The sequence below is a fragment of the Mustelus asterias genome, chromosome 1 (genome assembly GCF_964213995.1).
Source record: "Mustelus asterias chromosome 1, sMusAst1.hap1.1, whole genome shotgun sequence".
Lineage (NCBI taxonomy): Eukaryota > Metazoa > Chordata > Chondrichthyes > Carcharhiniformes > Triakidae > Mustelus > Mustelus asterias.
Window position 1 is genome coordinate 9620688 of NC_135801.1, and position 21364 is coordinate 9642051.

At 46.0% G+C, this 21364-nt stretch overlaps 1 protein-coding gene across 4 annotated transcripts in view; it reads right to left on the reverse strand.

Annotated features, from left to right (window-relative positions):
* ccser1 (coiled-coil serine-rich protein 1) overlaps positions 1–21364 on the reverse strand; it is a 1298783-nt gene that overhangs the window by 510518 nt on the left and 766901 nt on the right. The window lies entirely within an intron of this gene.

Below are 21364 nucleotides of genomic sequence, written 5' to 3' on the forward strand. Positions count from 1 at the left end.
GGCCGTGAAGGGATTTGAACACAAGGATGGGGGATTTAAACTCAAGGTACTGCTGGACCAACGGCCAATCTAAGTCGGCAAGCACAGCTGCGATGGCTGATTGGGTCTTGTCACGACCCCCACATTATTTACAAGAAACAAAATATGACCTTTAAATGAGGAACTTACTGCTGTAAGGGGGAAAAAAAAAATTGAAATGTTATTTATTGGTCACAAGTATGGCTTAAATTAACGCTGCAATGAAGTTACTGTGAAAATCCCCTAGTCGTCACACTCCAGCACCTGTTCGGGTTGAGGCAGAATTTAGCATGGCCAATGCTAAATTCCAGCACGACTTTCAGACTGTGGCAGGAAACCGGAGCACCCGGAGAAAACCCACGCAGACTCGGGGAGAACATGCAGACTCCGCATAGACAGTGACCCAAGCCGGGAATCGAACCTGGGTCCCTGGCGCTGTGAGGTAGCAGTGCTAACCACTGTGCCACCGTGCCTCCCGTGATATTTTTAATTGCTTCCATGTTGTATCCCATTCCTATCAATATGTGGTAAGGTTAGTCACCCTAAATATACAAACTTTTGCAAAGGTCATAAAATATAGTTCAGCTTATTGTTTAAATCTATGGTCTAACTTCACAAGCAAAAAAAAACTTTAAATGTATATTCCTAAAGTCCACATTTTGAAGGTCATTGTTGAGTGTGGATTGTATTGGCAGGATTTACATGGAGCCTAACATTCCATCATTGGAGGAATTCATGTCTCAACTGCTGCATCTTAACCCAAAATATCCAGTGATATCGGCCAATTTGGGTGCGATTAGAGTCTATGAGATCTGTTTTTCTTCCCAAGCCTGCCTCCAACCCGTGCATTACCAACTTTAAATGACAGGTAACCTGACAAAATAAATGGGGGTTGAAACTTTAACTATGATAGTAAGGCTGCAAGCCCCCCATTGCCAATCTAGCTTGGAGAATTTCAACTATTTTCAACCGGGTTTGGGGGGGGCGCGGGGGGGTGGGAAATTGGTGGATTCTGAAGGATTTTGGGTTCAGTTGCTTGTTGGGAGCCTCAATGATTGGGTCCAAGGCCCCCAGTTTTCCTCAGAATGGAGGGCACCCCCGCCCCCACCTCCCCCCTGAAGTGGGCACCATGTCCAAAGGGCAGGAACTGACTGATGCGCGATATAACTCACGAGGCTAGAGATGCTCGAGGAAATAAAGGCTTTTATTGACTACTACAATAGAGCTACCATATATAATACACGATCCCAGACTGAGGGGTCCCAGACAGAGCAGTGACCTTTATACCTCTCCCAGGAGGCGGAGCCCGACTGGGATGTACCATAATAACTATAATACAGGTAGAACAGCCCAACCCTAACCCCAACAGTAACATGTAGAACAGCCCAACCCTAACCCCAACAGTAACATATATACAGACTCATAGTACTGGCCAGACCCTGGCTCAGTACTACCTGGTGGGAACCAACAATGGTTCACCACACTGACCTTCAGTCGGTCACTTAAATGGCTCTCCCCGGCGCTGGGTGGGTGGCCGATCTGTCACCTTTCCCATCATTGGAAAAATGACAGGACAGTGGGGAAAATATTGGACGAGCCTCCTCCAATGCCTTCCCGTGCCATTTCACCAACCTTCTCGCCATCCAGCCCCATATGGCCTCAAGGCCTGGTAAAATTCCAACCCAAGAGACCTGACTACCTGCTGGCCGGATTGCGAAAGACTGTTGCAGGAGAACTGGCTGATTCTGCGCCGGTTATGACACTTGCATCTACCCAACAAGGTGCAAAGTCGCTCAGCTACGTTACATCCATTAAAAAAAAAGGCTAAAACTAACCAGTTGACCAGCCTATCAGAATTTCCAGCAGGCAGTACTATATTTCCAGTATGGATGTGTTTTTTTTTCCCCTTTTATTTCAGGAACACATTACTGATTAATTTATTCATTGATTTTAATAACAGTGGATGATGAATATTTATTACACTCTAAATACTAAAGGGAGCATTGGATACACTACAAGGCGTGTTGTAAATCAAATTTGTCATATTAGCAAAATGATGGGGAGTTCGGTGAAAACACCATGGACTGCTGAATGCTCGATACGTAGTCTGATAATGTTTGTAGAATTCCATTTGGTTGAGTTGAATGCACCTACCATATATTAAGTTGCTCTTTCTCTACACCCTAGCTATGACTGTAACACTACATTCTGCACTCTTTGCTTTTCTTCTCTATGTACAGTATGCTTTGTCTGTACAACGCGCAAGAAACAATACTCTTGACTGTATACTAATGCAGGTGTAGAAATGCCAGTTGGTACTAAGCACATCATACATTTCCGCACGCTCCTACTTTTCCGATTTCAGTGATTTTGGTGTTGCGTGAATGCACCCAGTGTTTATCAACGAAACATAGAACAGTACAGCACAGGATCAGGCCCTTTGGCACACAATGTTGTGTCGAACATGATGCCAAATTAAACTAATCCCTTCTGTCCGCCCTTGGTCCACGTCCCTTTATTCCTTGAATACTCATGCGCTTATCAAAAAAGCCCCTTAATCGCCCCTATCGTATCTGCCTGCACCACCACCCCTGGTAGTGCGCTCCAGACACCTACTACTCTCTGTGTAAAAAATGTGCCCCACAAATCTCCTTTGATTTGATTTGGTTTATTTTTGTCACTTGCATTAGTATACAGTCGAGCGTATTGTTTCTTGCGCGATAAACAGACAAAGCATACTGTACATAGAGAAGAAAAGCAAAGAGTGCAGAATATAGTGTCGCAGTCATTGCTAGGGTGTAGAGAAAGAGCAACTTAATATATGGTAGGTGCATCCAAAAATCTGATGGCAGCAGGGAGGAAGCTGTTCTTGAGTCGGTTGGTACGTGACCTCAGACTTTTGTATCTTTTTCCTGACTGAAGAAGGTGGAAGAGAGAATGCCCGGGGTACGTGGCATCCTCGATTATGCTGCTGCTTTTCCAAGGCAGTGGGAAGTGTAGATGGAGTCAATGGATGGAAGGCTGGTTTGAGTGATGGACTGGGCTTTGTTCATGACACTTTGTAGTTTCTTGCGGTCTTGGACAGAGCAGGAGCCATACCAAGCTGTGATACAACCAGAAATAATGCTTTCTATGGTGCATCTGTAAAAGTTGCTGAGAGTTGTAGCGGACATACAAATTTTCTTAGTCCTCTGAGAAAGTAGAGGCATTGGTGGGGCTTTCTTAACTATAACATCAGCATGGAGGGACCAGGACAGGTTGTTGGTGATCTGGAAACCTAAAAACTTGAAGCTCTCGATCCTTTCTACTTCATCCCCATTGATGTAGACAGGGGCATGTCCTCCACTATGCTTCCTAAAGTTGATGACCATCTCCTTTGTTTTGCTGACATTGAGGGAGAGATTATTGTCATCGCACCAGTTCACTAGATTCTCTATCTCTTTCCTGTACTCCGTCTCGTCATTGTTCGAGGTCCGACCTTTCTCTCTCTCATCTTAAGTTCAAGCCCCGACCTGAACTTTCCCCCCTCACCCTAGTATTAAACATGTCAACTTTGAGAAAATAATTCTGACTGTCAACCCTATATAGACTTCTATTCGGTCTCCCCTCAGCCTCCGCTGCTCCAGAGAAAACAACCATAGATTGTCCAGCCTCGCCTTATAGCTCATTCTCTCTAATCCACGCAGCATCTTGGGAAACCTCTTTCACACCCTCTCCAAAGCCTCCACATCCTTCCTGTTATGGATGATCCTTTAAAACAGAGATGAGGAGGAATTTCTTCAGCCAGAGTGGTGAATCTGTGGAACTCTTTGCCGCAGAAGGCTGTGGAGACCAGGTCATTGAGTGTCTTTAAGAAAGAGATAGATAGGTTCTTGATTAATAAGGGAATCAGGGGTTCTGAGGAAAAAGCAGGAGAATGGGGATGAGAAAAATATCAGCCATGGTTGAATGGTGGAGCAGACTCGATGGGCCGAGTGGCCTAATTCTTCTCCTATGTCTTTTGGTCTTATGTGGCGACCAGAATTGAACGCAATACTCTAAGTCACGGCCTAACCAAAGTTTTATAAAGCTGCTGAAAGAAGGAAGGAGAAATCGGAGAGCACAGAAAGGAGCTGCTCGTGTGTCGCCTAGCAACTGGCTCAGAGTGATGCTGCTCAAAGTCCTCGGGATGGACCTCTAACTTATCCTCTTTGGTGGTAATTAAGGCTTGAGCCAGAGATAGAGATTTCCTCCCTCACAAAGACTGAAGAATGAAAAGAAATACGAGGCATGATGTTTTATACATCGCTGGAGCATGATAATTGAAAGGTTGAAGGAGGAGAAACGCAAGGCGTTATTGCAGAGGTTTTGAAGGTGCAAACTTGCTGTGTTCCCTTGCTGATTTTCATTTCTATGCGCGGTGAATAGATTTTTCCATTTGGAAGCCAATATATAAAAACCAGAAATCCTGTCCCAATCAAAACATGCAGAAATTGGTGTTTACTCTATAATACAGAGAAATAGGGCCGATAAAAATTCCCTCAAATTTTGATTATTTTGCAATAGCTCTAACCTTTATGAATTTACATTGAAAAATGTTGGATTGAGTTTCTAAGTGTCCTCAAAACAACAGAAATAGTAAACATTAATCAGGATCAATTTTGCACCTGAATTAATGATTTCTAGTACGTTTATGTTTGCATTTAACACCTAGTGTAGATCCTGACCAAAATAAGCTCCAAAAATTGTTAAAAATAAACCAGCCTCCCATCCATTGACTCTGCCTCTACATCCCGCCACCTCAGAAAAGCAGCCAGCATAATCAAGGACCCCACGGGATCACCTGATGAAGGAGCGGCGCTCTGAAAGCTCGTACTACCAAATAAACCTGTTGGACTTTAACCTGGTGTTGTGAGACTACTTACTGAGCCTACCCCCATCCTACACCAGCAACCCCACATCACTTCTTGAGGGCAATTAGGGCAATAAATGCTGGCCTAGCCAGCGACGCCTACATCACTGAAAGAAGACTGCAAAATATATTTGCTGTGTGGCATTGTCTTCATTCTACAAGTGAGTTGCAATGTGAATAAGCTAAAACTATTAACGAAGAACACACAATGGTTGATGTTCTGGGATATTCTTATTTGCTAGGAAGCGCGTCACGACTCTTGGCTCTCTCCTTCAGAGCCATATGAGTGGCACCTTATTCCGAAAGACTAGATTTATTCAGCAGGAGAACCTGGGAGACACTTGTATGTGATTCACACACAAGTGTGGCGAGTAGAAGAGAAGATAATGACAGTGATTTGCACTGTTACTCCAAAAGGAGTTGAATGGGTATCGAGCATTTGACTCTATATTTAAACACATTAAGTATAACATTGTTCTGCAGTGTGTAATTTCCTGAAGAGTTCTGAAGTCAGGATATTGTCTCGCAGGCCTTGTCCGAACATAGCATACAAAAAACGCTTTCAACTGAAATACGCCAAGGAGCACAAAAGGTAAATCTTCTTTCTGCACTCATCATCCATACACAGTGGGGACGAGAATGCATCGAGACACTTAGCAGAGCCGGACCTCTTTGAAGAGATGAGATCTCGAGCAATGCAGCAGCCCTAATAGTAAGCGCCTATTCTTAAGAAAAAGCAGAAAACATGATCCTGTTTGGAAATAGGTGATAATTTTTCTCAATGTTTCCCAGAGGATTTCTTGCAGCTAAAACTCAACAAATCCAAACGTATCCAAAAAATTCAATCCCTTAGATGACAGGAACCTTGTGACGTTGGATTGTTTAAGATACTGCGAGGCAACTTGGCTTTGTGAATGGGTCAAAGTAACTAAATTTCAAGATGCACTCACATAGTTCATTCTATTCATGAGGAATATGATGGACAAAAAGAAACTTCGGAGACATACAAGAATAAACATACAGCCTCGGTTCAAACATGGACAAAAGGGCTGAACTCCAGAGGTGAGGTGAGAGTGACTGCCCTTTACACCAAAGCAGCACTTGACAGAGTGTGGCATCAAGGAGCTCTCGCAATACTGGAATTAATGGGGATCAGGGTCAAATATCTCCGGGGACAGGAGTCATACCTTGCACAAAGGAAGATGACATCGATTGCTGCATGTCAATCATCTTAGTCCCAGGCTTCAGGACTTCATCAGGGAGTCACTTTTAAATCCTGGACACTACCATTATCCAGGAACTGAACTGGACTCGCCCCGTAAATACAGTGACAACAAAAGCAGGTCACTAACAAGGAACCCTGTGACAAGAAACTCACCTCCTGACTCCCCAAAGATTATCCACAAACTACAAGGCACAACTCAGGAGCATGATGGGATACTCTCCACTTGCCTGGATGAAATTTTTGCAATTCATTCTTGGGATTGTGGACATAGCTGGCTAGGTCAGCACTTAATGCCCATCTCTAGTTGCCCTTGAGAAGGTGGTGGTGAGCTGACGTCTTGAGGTATAGGTACACCGACAGTGCTGTTACAGAGGGAGGTTGAAGTGACAGTGAAGGAACAGCGATATTTTTCCAAGGCAGGATGGTGGGTGGCTTGGAGGGTAATTTCCAGGTGATAATGTTCCCATGTGTCTGCTATCCTTCACCTTCTTGATGGGAGCGGTCATAGGTTTGGAAGGCACTGCCTAAAGAGTGTTTGTGAGTTCCTGTAATGCAGGTCGACATGGTGGCATAGTGGTTAGCACTGCTACCGCATAGCGCTAGGGACCAGGGTTCAATTCCGGCTTTGGGTGACTGTCTGTGTGGAGTTTGCACATTCTCCCCGTGTCTGCGTGGGTTTCCTCTGGATGCTCCAGTTTCCTCCCACAATCCAAAGGATGGGCGGATAAGGTTAATTGGACATGTTGCCTCTTAGTGTCAGAGAGATTAGCAGGGTAAATATTTGTGGTGAAGGAGATAGGGCCTGGGTTTGATTGTTGCCGGTGCAGCCTCGATGGGCCGAATGGCCTCCTGCTGCACTGTAGAGATGCTACGATTCTAATGCCGCTTAGAGATGGTACACACTGCTGCTGCTGTAAATGGAGGGAGTGCATGTTGTTGAATGGCATGACAATCAAGTGGGCTTTGACATTGAGTGTTGTTGGAGCTGCACTCATCCAAGCAAGTGGGGAGTATTCCATCACACTTCTAACTTGTGCCTCGTTGATGGTGGACAGACGTTGGGGAGTCAGGAGGGGAGCTATTTGCCACAGAGATTCCTAGTCTCTGACCTACACTTATAACTACAGTATTTATCTGGCTGGTCCAGTTAAGTTTCTGGTCAATGGCAACCCCCAGGATGATGGGAGTGAGGGAATCATTGATTTTCACAGTAACTTCATTGCAGTGTTAATGTAAGCCTACTTGTGACGCTAATCAATAAACTTTAAACTTTAGGTAATGCCGTTGAATATCAAGGGGAGATGGTTAGATTCTCTCTTGTTAGAGACGGTCATTACCTGTACGATACGAATGTTGCTTGCCTCTTGTCAGCCCAAGCCTGGATATTGTCCAGGCCTTATTGCATTTGGACATGGACTGCTTCACTGAAGAGTCATAAATAGTACTGAAAATCATTGAATTATCAATGACAATCCCCATTTCTGATGTTACGATGGAGGGTAGGTACAGCTAAAGCAGCTGAAGGTCCTTGTGCTTAGGTCACTCCTACCCTGAGGAACTCCTCCTGCATTGATATCTTGGAACTTAGATGATTAACCTCCAACAACCAAAAGCATCTTCCTCTGTGCCAGCTATAACTCCAGTGCAGCTCCAACAACACTCAGGAAGTTCAACATCATTCAGGACAAAGCAGCTACTTAATTGGCACACCATCCACAAACATTCACTCCCTCCATGATGGCAACATTGTGTACCATCTACAAGGTGCACTGGAGGAGCTCACCAAGACAGCACCTTCCAACCCCATTACTTCTACCACCTTGAAGGACAAGAGTAGCAGACACATGGGAGCTCCATCACCTGCAAGTTCCCCTCCAAGCCATTCACTCCTGATTTGGAAATATATCACCACTCCTTCACTGCCACTGAGTTAAAATTCTGGAACTCCCTTCCGCATGGGCTGTAGTGGTTCAACACCACCACCGTCTGAAGAGCAATTAGGGATGGGCAATAAATGCTGGCCTTGCCACATGATGTGAACATCCCATGAAAGAATCCAGTGCACCCAAAGCTGAAACTTGACCCTATTATGTAAACCAAGTGATAACGGTGACATTGACAGGAGTGGGAGGTCATATTCTTACCTTGGGACATAAATATTACTCACAGGAGAATATACTGCCCAGCGTATAATTGAGTAAACATCGGTAACACTTCTGAAAGACAAGTTAAGCACATGTTGTTTCTTTCACATAGCGGTACATTTTATTCTTGTTTTGGGAAGTGTTTTTGAACAAGAGATAATTTTATTTACTGCTGGGAAATTCTGTATAATTGGCACTGTGGAATAATCACAATCTACTATTATCTTTTGACAGTTTCCATATGATTCTCTTCTGTTCTTGGTCAGGTGTCCTGGGAATCATATTGAGGTCGAGGACAAGACGTTCTCATTGAAGGAGGTGGAAGTTAATAAGGTGTGTCACCTTACAATAGTTTTCTGTAGTTCCTTATGAGGGCGGCACGGTGGCACAATGGTTAGCACTGCTGTCTCACAGCGTCAGGGACCCGGGTTCGATTCCTAGCTTGGGTCACTGTCTGTGTGGAGTTTGCACTTTCTCCCCGTGTCTGTGTGGGTTTCCTCCCACAGTCTGAAAGACGTGCTGGTTAGGTGCATTGGCCGTGCTAAATTCTCCCTGAGTGTGCCTGAACAGGCACCGGAGTGTGGCGACTCGGGGGATTTTCACATTAACCTCTTGGCAGTGTTAATGTAAGCCTACTTGTGGCACTAATAAATAAACTTTAGAACTGAAGAAGTAGCAGGAAGATGAATGTTATTGCAGGGGCACAGTTAAGCAGTCTCGGCAATTAGGAGGATATGGTTTTGATTCAGGTTTGAACAGGAAACCAAATCTAACCAATATTTGGTTTTTGTCTAGTCTGAAATCAATTGAGATATGTGCAATTGGGTCGGGAACAGTACAATGTTGTTAGCAAGGATTGTAAAATGGCTTTTGTCCTTCCCTGTGCACAAGTGGAGGAAGTTCATTCCATCCAAGGCATGGGCCTGAATGTCAATCTCACATTGGTTGCACAGAGTGCCCTTTCCCACTTCTACCTTCTTCCATCGGAAAAAAGGTACAAAAGTCTGAGGTCACGTACCAACCGATTCAAGAATAGCTTCTTCCCTGCAGCCGTCAGACTTTTGAATGGACCTACCTCGCATTAAGTTAACCTTTCTCTACACACTAGCTATGACTGTAACACTACATTCTGCACTCTCTCGTTTCCTTCTCTATGACCGGTGTGCTTGTATAGCGCACGAGAAACAATACTTTTCACTATATGCTAATACATGTGACAATAATAAATCAAATCCGAGTCAGGAGAATTCCCTGCTCTGCATAATCAACTCCTGAAAAAGTACCCCATAAATTTGGGTTTCCGTTCCAGAAGGAGCCTGGTTTTAGGGGAGCCACGCCCACCACACCCGGAAGGGTTTGTCGTATTGTCCGAGCTGTGGGGAAAGAATTCAACAAAAAAACGGCCCTTCAGCATTCGCCCCTTGCCCCTCCATACACTCTTCATGTCCCATCCATACCATCACATACCACCCAACCGCACGCTCCCTTACATCCTCCATGCCAACTTATGCCCTCCACCCACACACTCACCCAAGGACCCTCAACCCATAAGATCATAAGACACAGGAGCAGAATTAGGCCACTCGGCCCATCGAGTCTGCTCCACCATTCAATCATGGCTGATATTTTTCTCATCCCCATTCTCCTGCCTTTTCCTCATAACCTCTGATCCCCTTATTAATCAAGAACCTATCTATCTCTGTCTTAAATGCACTCAATGACCTGGCCTCCACACCTTCTGGGGCAAAGAGTTCCACAGATTCACCACTCTCTGGCTGAAGAAATTACTCCTCATCCCTGTTTTAAAGGATTGTCCCTTTAGCCTGAGGTTGTGCCCTCTGGTTCTAATTTTTCGTACGAGTGGAAACATCCTCTCCACATCCACTCTATCCAGGTCTCGCAGTATCCTGTATGTTTCAATAAGATCCCCCCTCATCCTTCTAAACTCTAATGAGGACAGACCCAGAGTCCTCAACCATTCCTCATCCGACAAGCTCTTCATTCCAGGAATCATTCTTGTGAACCTCCACTGGACCCTTTCCAAGGCCAGCACATCCTTCCTTAGATATGGGGCCCAAAACTGCTCACAATATTCCAAATGGGGTTTGACCAGAGCCTTATACAGCCTCAGATGATATCCCTGCTCTTATATTCTAGCCCTCTCGACATGAATGCTAACATGGCATTTCTTTCCTAACTGCCGACTGAACCTGCATGTTAACCTTAAGAGAATCTTGAACAAGGACTCCCAAGTCCCTTTGTGTTTCTGATTTCCCAAGCATTTCCCCATTTAGAAAATAGTCTATGCCTCCATTCCTCCTTCCAAAGTGCATAACCTCACACTTTTCCACATTCCATCTGCCACTTCTTTGCCCACTCTCCTAACCTGTCCAAGTCCTTCTGCAGCCCCCCGCTTCCTCAAAACTACCTGTCCCTCTACACATCTTTGTATCATCTGCAAACTTAGCAACAGTGCCTTCAGTTCCTTCTTCCAAATCATTAATGTATATTGTGAAAAGTTGTGGTCCCAGCACTGACCTCTGAGGCATGCCACTAGTCATCCTGAAAAAGACTCCTTTGTCCCCATTCTCTGTCTTCCACCAGTCAGCCAATCCTCTATCCATGCCAGGATCTTACCCTTAACACCATGGGTTCTTAACTTATTTAACAGTCTCTTATGTGGCACCTTGTCAAAAGCCTTCTGGAAATCTAAATTAATCACGTCCACTGATTTGATTTAATTTATTATTGTCACATGTATTAACATACAGTGAAAAGTGTTGTTTCTTGTGCACTATACAGACAAAACATACCGTTCATAGAGAAGGAAACGAGATAGTGCAGAATAGAGTGTTACAGTCATAGCTGGGGTGTAGAGAAAGATCAACTTAATGCAAGGTAAGTCCATTCACAAGTCTGACAGCAGCAGGGAAGAAGCTGTTCCTGAGTCAGTTGGTACGTGACCTCTGACTTTTGTATTTTTTTCCCGAAGGAAGAAGGTGGAAGAGAGAATGTCTGGGGTGCGTGGGGTCCTTAAGTATGCTGGCTGCTTTGCCGAGGCAGCGGGAAGTGTAGACAGAGTCAATGGATGGGAGGCTGGTTTGCGTGATGGATTGGGCTTCATTCATCACCTTTTGTAGTTTCTTGCGGTCTTGGTCAGAGCAGGAGCCATACCAAGCTGTGATACAACCAGAAAGAATGCTTTCTATGGTGCATCTGTAAAAGTTGCTGAGAGTCATAGCTGACATGCCAAATTTCCTTAGTCATCTGGTTCTTCTTTATCTAACTTCCTTGTTACCTCCTCAAAGATTTGTCAGACATGACATCCCCTGAAGCCGTGCTGACTCAGTCCTATTTTATCATGCACTTGCAAGTACTCCGCGATCTCATCTTTACCTCTCATGCACTAGCACCCCCTTGCCAACCGATGCAGTACCCATCATGGGCAGACCTCACTGTTTTCATATAACCAGCAGTAACATAATGTGAGGGTCAGTTGACCAGCTGACCCGGTAGAAAATATAACCAATGGTAAATTGATGTGGTGGTCATCTGACCAGCTGACCCGGTATAAATAGAAAGCCGATGGGAATTGTGGGGAGCCCAGGGTGTGGCCTCAAGTTTGGAGTAATGATGTTTCTTTATTAATCCTTTCTCAGTGATTTTACATTCTGTTGTTTCTTCTTTTATTGTCTGCAACTGAAGTATCCTTACTGCCGGATCAACAACCAGAAACCACTCGGAGATTAAATATAGTTCTTCAGTGCCCATTGATGAATTCACTATTAATAAAAACTCTCATTGATATAAACCCAATCACATCATTTAACTTCCTTTAATCCCTTACAAGAACAATAATCTGCCAGATCTGCTGAGTTTTTCCAGCATTTTCTGTTTCTGCATTTGCATTCACAATACCACAGCAAAGACTTTATTAGCACTTTATCAGACAAACGGTGAACTGAAAGGCCCCACATTGTGGTTATGCATGCAGCACTAATCCTGCAAATGTAGCCCTCAGGCTATGTCAATGGACTTGATGAAATAGCAAGTACTTATTTTTTAAATCAATATTGCAGACAGTTTTTTAAAAATATTTAAAGAACAGGAGATTTACATGCCTCAATAGCTTCACAGGCCTTTGGACCTGGCAACCTCTGTACTCATTCTGAGTACCATGGGTTCAAGTTCTAATCCACCCCTTTGCCACCAGCCTGCATCCCCAGACCCCTAAATATCTGCTCCACGCCCCCTTGGAACCAAAATCCTAACTTCCTTTTCACCCGGCTTGGGTCCACATTGCCAGGAAATGTCCCAAACCAGACGTGGGAATTCAATACCGGGCCTCAGTATTCACAAGATGGGGAGGGAAGAGTGAACAAGCTTCTACAGAAAGAAGATCAGTGGGGAAGAGAAGGGATGATATAAAAACTTCGCAATAATATTGAATCAGAGAACCCTAGAGTGCACAAGGAGGCCATTTGGCCCATTGAGTCTGTACCGACCACAATCCCACCCAGGCCCTATCCTCATAATCCCATGCATTTACCCTAGCTAGTCCCCCTGACACGAAGGGACAATTTAGCATGGCCAATCCACCTAACCTGCACATCTTTGGACTGTGGGAGGAAACTGGAGCACCCGGAGGAAACCCAGACAGACACAGGGAGAATGTGCATAACTCCACACAGATAGTGACCCAAGCCGGGAATTGAACACGGGTCCCTGGCGCTGTGAGGCAGCAGTGCTAACCACTGTGCCGCCATAGCAGCTTGTGCACCAAAAGCAGCATGGGCAAAACACATTGTGGACAAGTCTGTCATTTCCTCACTCATCAACAACCTAAAAAGGCAATGCGGGAAGCTGGGAGACTAACACAGGCAGTCACCCCAGCCGGGAATCGTACCCGTGTCCCTGGCACTGTGAGGCAGCAGTGCTTAACCACTGTGCCACCATGCCAACCAGTGTCATCTCGGATTCAGCTTCACAACATACACTCTGCCAAATATTTCTTTCTTCTGATTTAGTGATACCACAACAATGTGAGACATGATGTCACATCACCTATTTTAAACTACCTCCGTATTGCTTGCTTGTGGTTTAGGACAAACCAGTGAAGAACAATTGTTTTTCTTCAACTCTGGAGTGCGATAAAAACAAATAGATGCCAAACATCAAGATACAATTTTCACAATTCCAGCAGACAACCAATGTAATAATTATTCAGATATGTTATGTCTTCAGTGGCTATATTTAGTTTACAGGAAGAATATTGGACAGTTCAACATAAAATGTGCAAACTCCACCCAGACAGTCTCCCCAGGCCGGAATTGAACCTGGGTCCTGGAGCTGTGAGGCACAGTGCTAACCATTGTGCCACCGTGCCATCCCTAACATGTCTATGAATTGTCCATTACTTGTAAAATGTACATGCCGGAACGAAAGAAGCACTTACAAATTTCACTCAGAAATGATCACTCGGGGCCCGATTTTATCATCAAGTTGCGCCCGTTTTCGGGCGCGAAGACTTAGTAAAGTCGGACGTGAGGCTAGTACCGCAACCCCGGGCCCGCCTTTGTGCTGGTTCCCACATTATCAGGGCCCAAAAATGGCCGCAATCGGGAACTTGCCCGAAACGTGCATTTAAATTGACTTAATGGGCTGCACGCCCCAACCCTACCAGCAGTTCCCCCTTTACCACTGCGTTCGCCCGTCTGGAATCGGCGCAAAGTAGACATACTCCATAAAAGTCCATTTCGGGTGCTCCAGTTAGTGAGGGGGTAGGTGCTGAGCGTCCGATGGCTCTCTGTGTGAGAATGGGGGGTGCGGGGCGGGGGGGGGGGGGGGGGGGGGGTGATGTGGGTCCTACAACTCTCTGGTTGAGATCGGTGGGAGGGGGAAGGGGAGGGTCCGCTGCCACTCTGCCTGAGGTCAGTGAGGGGGAAGGGGGGTTCCTGCCACCCTGCCTGAGATCAGTGAGTGGGAAGGGCGGGTCCGCTGCCACTCCCCCCTGAGATTAGAGAGGGAGAAGGGCGGGTCTGCTGCCACTCTGCCTGAGACCAGTGAGGGGGAAGGGGGGTTCCTGCCACTCTGCCTGAGATCAGTGGGTGGGAGGGGGGGGGTTCCGCTGCCACTCTGCCTGAGATCGGTGGGGGGGTGGCGGGGGGGGGGGGGGGGGGGGGAGGGAAGGAGGGACCCATGATCACTTTGGGTGGGGGAAATAAGGGGGTCAGTAATGTTGTGAGGGTGGAGCAATGTCTGTGGGGGCCGGAGGGGGGCATTATCTGGCCCGGGAGCGATGTGGCAGGGGAGCCGCATTCTATCTTTTTTTTTCTGCGCATGTGCAGTTGGAGGCGCCGATCGGAGCTGCAGGATTTTGGGTGCATTAAGCCCCGCCCACAGGCTTCTGCAACGCGATTTGGAATCGCTGATATTTTTTCAGGCAGAGTGCGTATGGGGGCGCCTGAGAACGGGGCTAAAACTCGGATCTGAAACACTCCCAGTTTCAAGTCCACCCAGCACTGAGAATCAAAATGGTAAAATAGAGCCCGAAGTGTTTGGCTGTAACGTTATGCCACCTTTCAAAGGAAACAGGGTCGGGATATATAATGAAACAGCAACCATTCCTTATTCTTCATACTCAGAGCAAATACAAATCTTGTTCCTTCACTTTCACCTTCTGGAAGTTTCTGAGTGTGGTTCTATTACCTGCCTTGGATTCCGTGCACGTCTGAACTTTATCAGCACCCTCCATAATTACTCTGAAACACAGCTGAACTTTCTTCCAATAAAGTCGTGTAAAATTTCCAATTTGGTCACCCTGCACCAGTTAATGGGATGAAAGAATCAGATGTCACCGACATCCTGCAAAATAACATCGGCACCTTCTGTACGTGAAGCGGTACTTTTATCTTTTGCAAGTTGTGAGTTCATAATCGAGCCCTTTCTGCAACACACCAGGATATTGCCTGGGTTCTGGAGGAGTGTAGGTATGAGGAGAGGTTGGATACACTTGGATTGTTTTCACTGGAAAGGCCGGGGCTGAGGGGCGACCTGGTAGATGAGGCGGCACGGTGGCACAGTGGTTAGCACCGCTGCCTCACAGCGGCCAGGACCCGGGTTCGATTCCCAGCTTGGGCCACTGTCTGTACGAAGTCTGCACATTCTCCCCGTGTCTGCGTGGGTTTCCTTCGGGTGCTCCGGTTTCCTCCCACAGTCTGAAAGACGTGCTGGTTAGGTGCACTGGCCATGCTGAATTCTCTCTCAGTCTACCCAAAGGAGTGTGGCAACTAGGGGATTTTCACAGTGACTTCATTGCAGTGTTTATGTAAGCCTATTTGTGACTAATAAATAAATGAACTTAAACTTAAAGTTGTCTGCAAAATTATGAGACGCAGAGACAGGGTGGACAGTCAGAGGCTTTTTCCGAGGGTGGAAAGGCTGACTACAAGAGGGCACGGGTTTAAGGTGAGAGATGGTAAGTTTAAGTTTAAAGTTTATTTTATTAGTGTCACAAGTAGGCTGACGTTAACACTGCAATGAATTTACTGCGAAAATCCCATAGGTGCCAGACTCTGCACCTGTTCAGGTAGACTGAGGGAGAATTTATCATGGCCAATGCACCTAACCAGCACGTGTTTTGGACTGTGGGAAAAAACCGGAGCACCCAGACATGGGGAGAACGTGCAGACTCCGCACAGACAGTGACCCCCCCAAGCCGGGGATTGAACCCGGGTCCCAGGCCCAGTGGGGCAGCAGTGCTAACCATTGTGGGTTTCACAAAGAGGGTGGTGGATGCCTGGAATGCACTACCAGTGGTGGTGGTGGAAACAGGCATGTTAGCAATGTTCAAGGTGCATCTTGATAGACACATGAATGGAGGCGAACAGAGGGGTAGAAACCATGTATTGGCGAAGGCTCGTTGAGCCTGTTCCTGCACTGTGTTTTCTTTGTTACGTATCTAGTATTGGTCTATTTTCCATGGTCATGGAAATGTGCTTTTCCTGGACGTTGCAACTGCTTTCTTGCTCCTCTCCAACCCAATTCTTTGTAAAGCTTTTATGTCAACTTTCCAAAACACGATGAAAGATAACCGATTGGGTTAAACTCTAAAACTAGGAGACCCAATTACAAACTCCAGCCTTGACTAATATTTGTAGCCAGCTTTCTCCAGGGATGCAGAATATATAGAAAATCCATTTTAATACCTGCAGCTTCTGTCCCAGAACGGAGATGGCCCAGTTATCGTTAGCACCAGAGATAAGATATATAAACTGTGCCCACAGATTTTCATTTTCATACTGTACACAGCTCATGACAAATGGTAAAAAAGAGGCAGGAAAGATTAGATCAAATTAATTTGGTAAACCAGTATGAAAGATGGGCTTAACAATCTCTTTCTATATATCCCCCTGCAATTGTCTCAGGGTCTCAGCATTGTGAAGACGCCAATTAGTTCAAGGTTGTTTGACGTGGCTTTAAATCTTCCACACTGCAATGATCTGTTCAAAACAATTTGCAGAATAAAAAAGATTAAGGAGTGTATTTCTCTCCAGGCACGGTGGCACTGTGGTTAGCGCTGTTGCCTCACAGCGCCAGGGACCCGGGTTCGATTCCCAGCTTGGGTCACTGTCTGTGCGGAGTCTCCCCATGCCTGCGTGGTTTTCCTCCGGGTGCTCCGGTTTCCTCCCACAGTCCGAAAGGCGTGTTGGTTAGGGAGAGGGGAGGGGCGGGGGGTGGTTGGTGGATGGTGGACAGCTCACACCCCGCCCAAAGGAAAGTCGGTTGGTATTCACCACATTAGGATTGCTATCAGTGCAGGCTCGATGGGCTGAATGGCCTTCTTCTGCACTGTAGAGATTCTATGATGTGTGCTGGTTGGAGATTCATGCGAGGTTAAAAACTATGGATGGCTGTCCCAGAACAAGCTGCGTGTCAAAACATAAAGAAAGAAATGCATTTCCGTAGCCTCTTTCCCAACCTACCCGGTCCTGGAGCAATTTTCCACGGCTTCAGTGGTTCACCTACACAACAACATCTGCGGTGCTTCATTGTCTCTGAGGCACTTTGGAGCAGACTAAGGTTGGCAAAGAGGCTACGGAAATGCGAGTTCTTTCTTTATGTATTGACACATCGTCACCCCACGGCCAAAACACGTTGGGACCGGCTGTACAAGTTGTCAGTGGGACCTTCGCATTCCATGGACCTTCGAGAGCTGCCGGCCAATCAGATTGGCAGCATCAGGGATCAGTAGTGTGCGCTGCCAGAAGGAGGAAGGCTGGCAGTCCCACACTGTCAGCAGCCCAGAAAGGGGGTTCCCTCCTCCATACTTGATTTTTCCACGACCTTGCTTTGCATAGGTTGTCTCCCACACTTCTTATATTACAACAGTGACGACAAACGGTTCTCCAATGAACAGCATCGATTGTGAAGTATGGCTCCAATTAATCAGACTTTTGCATATACTCGGTGAATAGGTCAACTGCCCCCTTTTCAGCCATAACATGATATACTCACATCAGTCGTCCTCCTCAACTTTCCAACTAATGGGTGGTTTACTTATGACGAGGTGCAAGGCAACATGGGCAGTGTTGCAAACATGCACAAGAGTTTGGGACACACCCACAAAGAGCAGACCCCACATGGTGGATGAGAAAGATGGTGACCACCCACCCCCACACCACTGGTGGTTCACTTTTATGATCAACGCATGAGTCACTAGCTGGTTCTGGAGGGACTTTCAATGGTTCACCGACTTCATTGTCTGTGAGGCACTTTGGAGCAGACGAGGGTTGGGAAAGAGGTTACGGAAATGCAAGTTCTTTCTTTATGTTTTGACACACAGCTTGGTTTGGGACAGCCATCCATGGTTTTTAACCTCATATGAGTCTCCAACCAGCACACATCATAGAATCCCTACATTGCAGAAGGAGGCCATTCAGTCCATCGAGCCTACACTGACAGAAATCCCACCCAGGCCCGATTCCCATAACCCCACATATTCACTGTGCTAATCCCCCTGACATTAAGGGGCAATTTAGCATGGCCAACCAATCTAACCTGCGCATCTTTGGACTGTGGGAGGAAATTTTGATGAGGCATTAAACCGAGGCCTCACCTTCCCTCGGTGGTAAGGACAATCCCTTGGCATCAAATGAAGAAGAGTCGAGGAATACCTAACCAGCACATCTTTCGGACTGTGGGAGGAAATCGGAGCACCCGGAGGAAACCCACGCAGAAACAGGGAGAACGCGCAGACTCCGCACAGACAGTGAACCAAGCCGGGAATCGAAGCCGGGTCCCTGGCGCTGTGAGGCAGCAGTGCTAACCACTGTGAGGCAGCAGTGCTAACCACTGTGAGGCAGCAGTGCTAACCACTGTGCTGCCCAAAGGCAGTGACCTGGTTCTCTGCCAGATTGCTAGTTGGTCAAATCACAGCGCGTTATTGAGCAAAAAACAAATTTGAAACATGACTAATGTTAGCCATGGCAAAAATCATTCTGCCCAAGAGGATGTATCTGAGGTGGCATGGGCATATTTTCTGATGATGTTTCTTCCGTTAGATCCACGGAAATGAAATACAACTTACTCTGATATCTGATTTACAATTGACGGATAGCTGCATTTTTAGGATGGTGCATAAGGAGTGTGTGCATAAACTGACAGATTAATAGTATCACTGAATGATTTTATAGCCATGATATTCAAGTTTTCATGCTACACTTGTCTTGCTATTACAATAAATATAGCAGTAAAATTTAAATATATATCTGCCTTTAACATCTGGTCCCAATCTTCACTGTACACCAGAGGAAGCATCTTCTAAAGCTAGCGATCTTGCACTTGAGTGGTACCTGTAGTATAAAGTTAGCTAGTGTTGTGGCCCATCTATTTATCTTGCAATTCATAGCCTTCAAACTCAACTCCATACGCCCAAATCCATAGGGTAGTTAGCACTACCTCACAGCGCCAGCGACCCGGGTTTGATTCCCGGCTTGGGTGACTGGCTGTGTTGACTCTGCATGTTCGCCTCTGCGTCGGCGTGGGTTTCCTCCTCTTGCTCCGGTTTCCTCCCACAGTCTGAAAGACGTGCTGGTTAGTTGCAATTTTTGCCATGCTAAATTCTCCTTCAGTGTATCCGAATAGGCGCCGGAGTGTGGCGACTAGGGGATTTTCACAAACCCTGGGGGCAGAAAATGGAGATCCTGCCTTCATATATCACCTTTCAAATACTCAGCACCTTTCAAAGTGCTTCAAAGATAATGAAATACTGTGCTTGCTGACATGATGCATGGAAATGTGGCGACTAATTTGCGCACAGCAAAAGGAACAAATGACCTCAAAATCTGTTTTTGCGTTGCACGTTGAAAACCTCTTCGAGTGGCGTCACGAAAACTTTGACCCAACAGCTCAGTCAAAGTCTCGTTTTTACATCTGATGCAAAAGGCGACACCTCTGGCAGTGCAGCACTCCCTCAGCATTGCCTGAATTATGTGCTGCTGTCTCTGAAGGGACTGGCATCCACAACGTTCTAAGTTCGAAGCATACTGCGACCAAGACAAGGTGTAGAAATTGTCTTTTAGGATTCAGAATGTTCTATCGCCCAATATAATTGCTGCTCTAATCCAAATTGCTTCATCAGGAAGGAAGGGTGGAAAGAGTCAGGAAGTGAGTATAGGCATTAATGAAACCTACACCTGGTGACTCCACAAGTCCTGGCCAGAAAGGAGACGATGATGTGGAGATGCCGGCGTTGGACTGGGGTAAACACAGTAAGAAGTCTCACAACACCAGGTTAAAGTCCAACAGCTTTATTTGGTAGCACAAGCCACTAACTTTCGGAGCGCTGCCCCTTCGTCATCTGACGAAGGGGCAGCGCTCTGAAAGCTAGTGGCTTTTGCTACCAAATAAACCTGTTGGACTTTAACCTGGTGTTGTGAGACTTCTTACTACAGAAAGGAGATGACAGGGCGATTCCCCTGTCAATCACACTTGGAGACCGCACAGCACTAAGTGACCACGATTGAATTAGGCACTTTATTTGTACTAGGGAGCATCCTCTAACCACATCTGACTCCACAGTTAGAGTCCTGACCCCAAACACAATACCCTTCCTGCTTCTTGTGGTTTCTACAGACGATGAAGAATTTATAACTTGAAATTACACAGCAGGCGAAAACCTGGGCAGCAAGGTTTGTAAGAGAAAGGGAGCAATACCTCTTTGTAGAATGCAAAGCTGCTGCATTCAGTTCATAAGCAGCATTGTGAGCATGCAAGTAATGAGTGGTAGGATGAAAATGCATCACTAAACATGGGACAATGTAATAAATACGTCAAAGACAGATGGAAAGCAATTGGAAAGAAGGACACTAACACAGATGGGATGGGCTGAATGGGCTCCTGCTGTGCTACATCATTGTAAGGCACTGACCCCAACTCATATCATGGTCAGGGTTTAAGTAGCTTATAGACAGTTGTTATCCAGAACAGAAGTTGGTCTTGCTACAATTGGCTTCAGTATTCTTAGAGGGTCTGAGAAGGAATGGATGGAGAATCAACAAGGATTGGCATTGTTGATGGATATTCAGTGATTCCCGATGGTAAGAATCCTGCTGAACATGGACCTCATCTTGGAGGTCCATGTCTTGGAGACCTTGTCTGGACTAGCTATAGCAGTGATAGCTCCCTTGGTTAACAGTTTGCCAACTATTGACTACATCTGCTCCCCCATGAGGAATGGCTTGGGGGCTCATTGCCAGAGGATTACAGAATGGCATTTCACAGAGAGTCAATGCCTTTCTGAGAGGAAGAGACAAGGAATGTGTATTAGTCTTTTAGCCCAACTAGGTAATCGCTTTTCATTTTACTCTCAGACAAGACAGAAAAACCCGCCATATAAACAGCTCAGTTTGGCCCATGTATTCGAATTTCAGGAATACCAAAGAAACGGAATCTACATTCATGAACAACGCATTAATCGACCCAGCAGGCTGACAGGCGGCCATGTTACCGGCACAAACGCAACTCTCTGCTTATTATCTTGCCAGAAAGAGCAAGCCTTTGAAAGACACACCATAGCTTCCACTT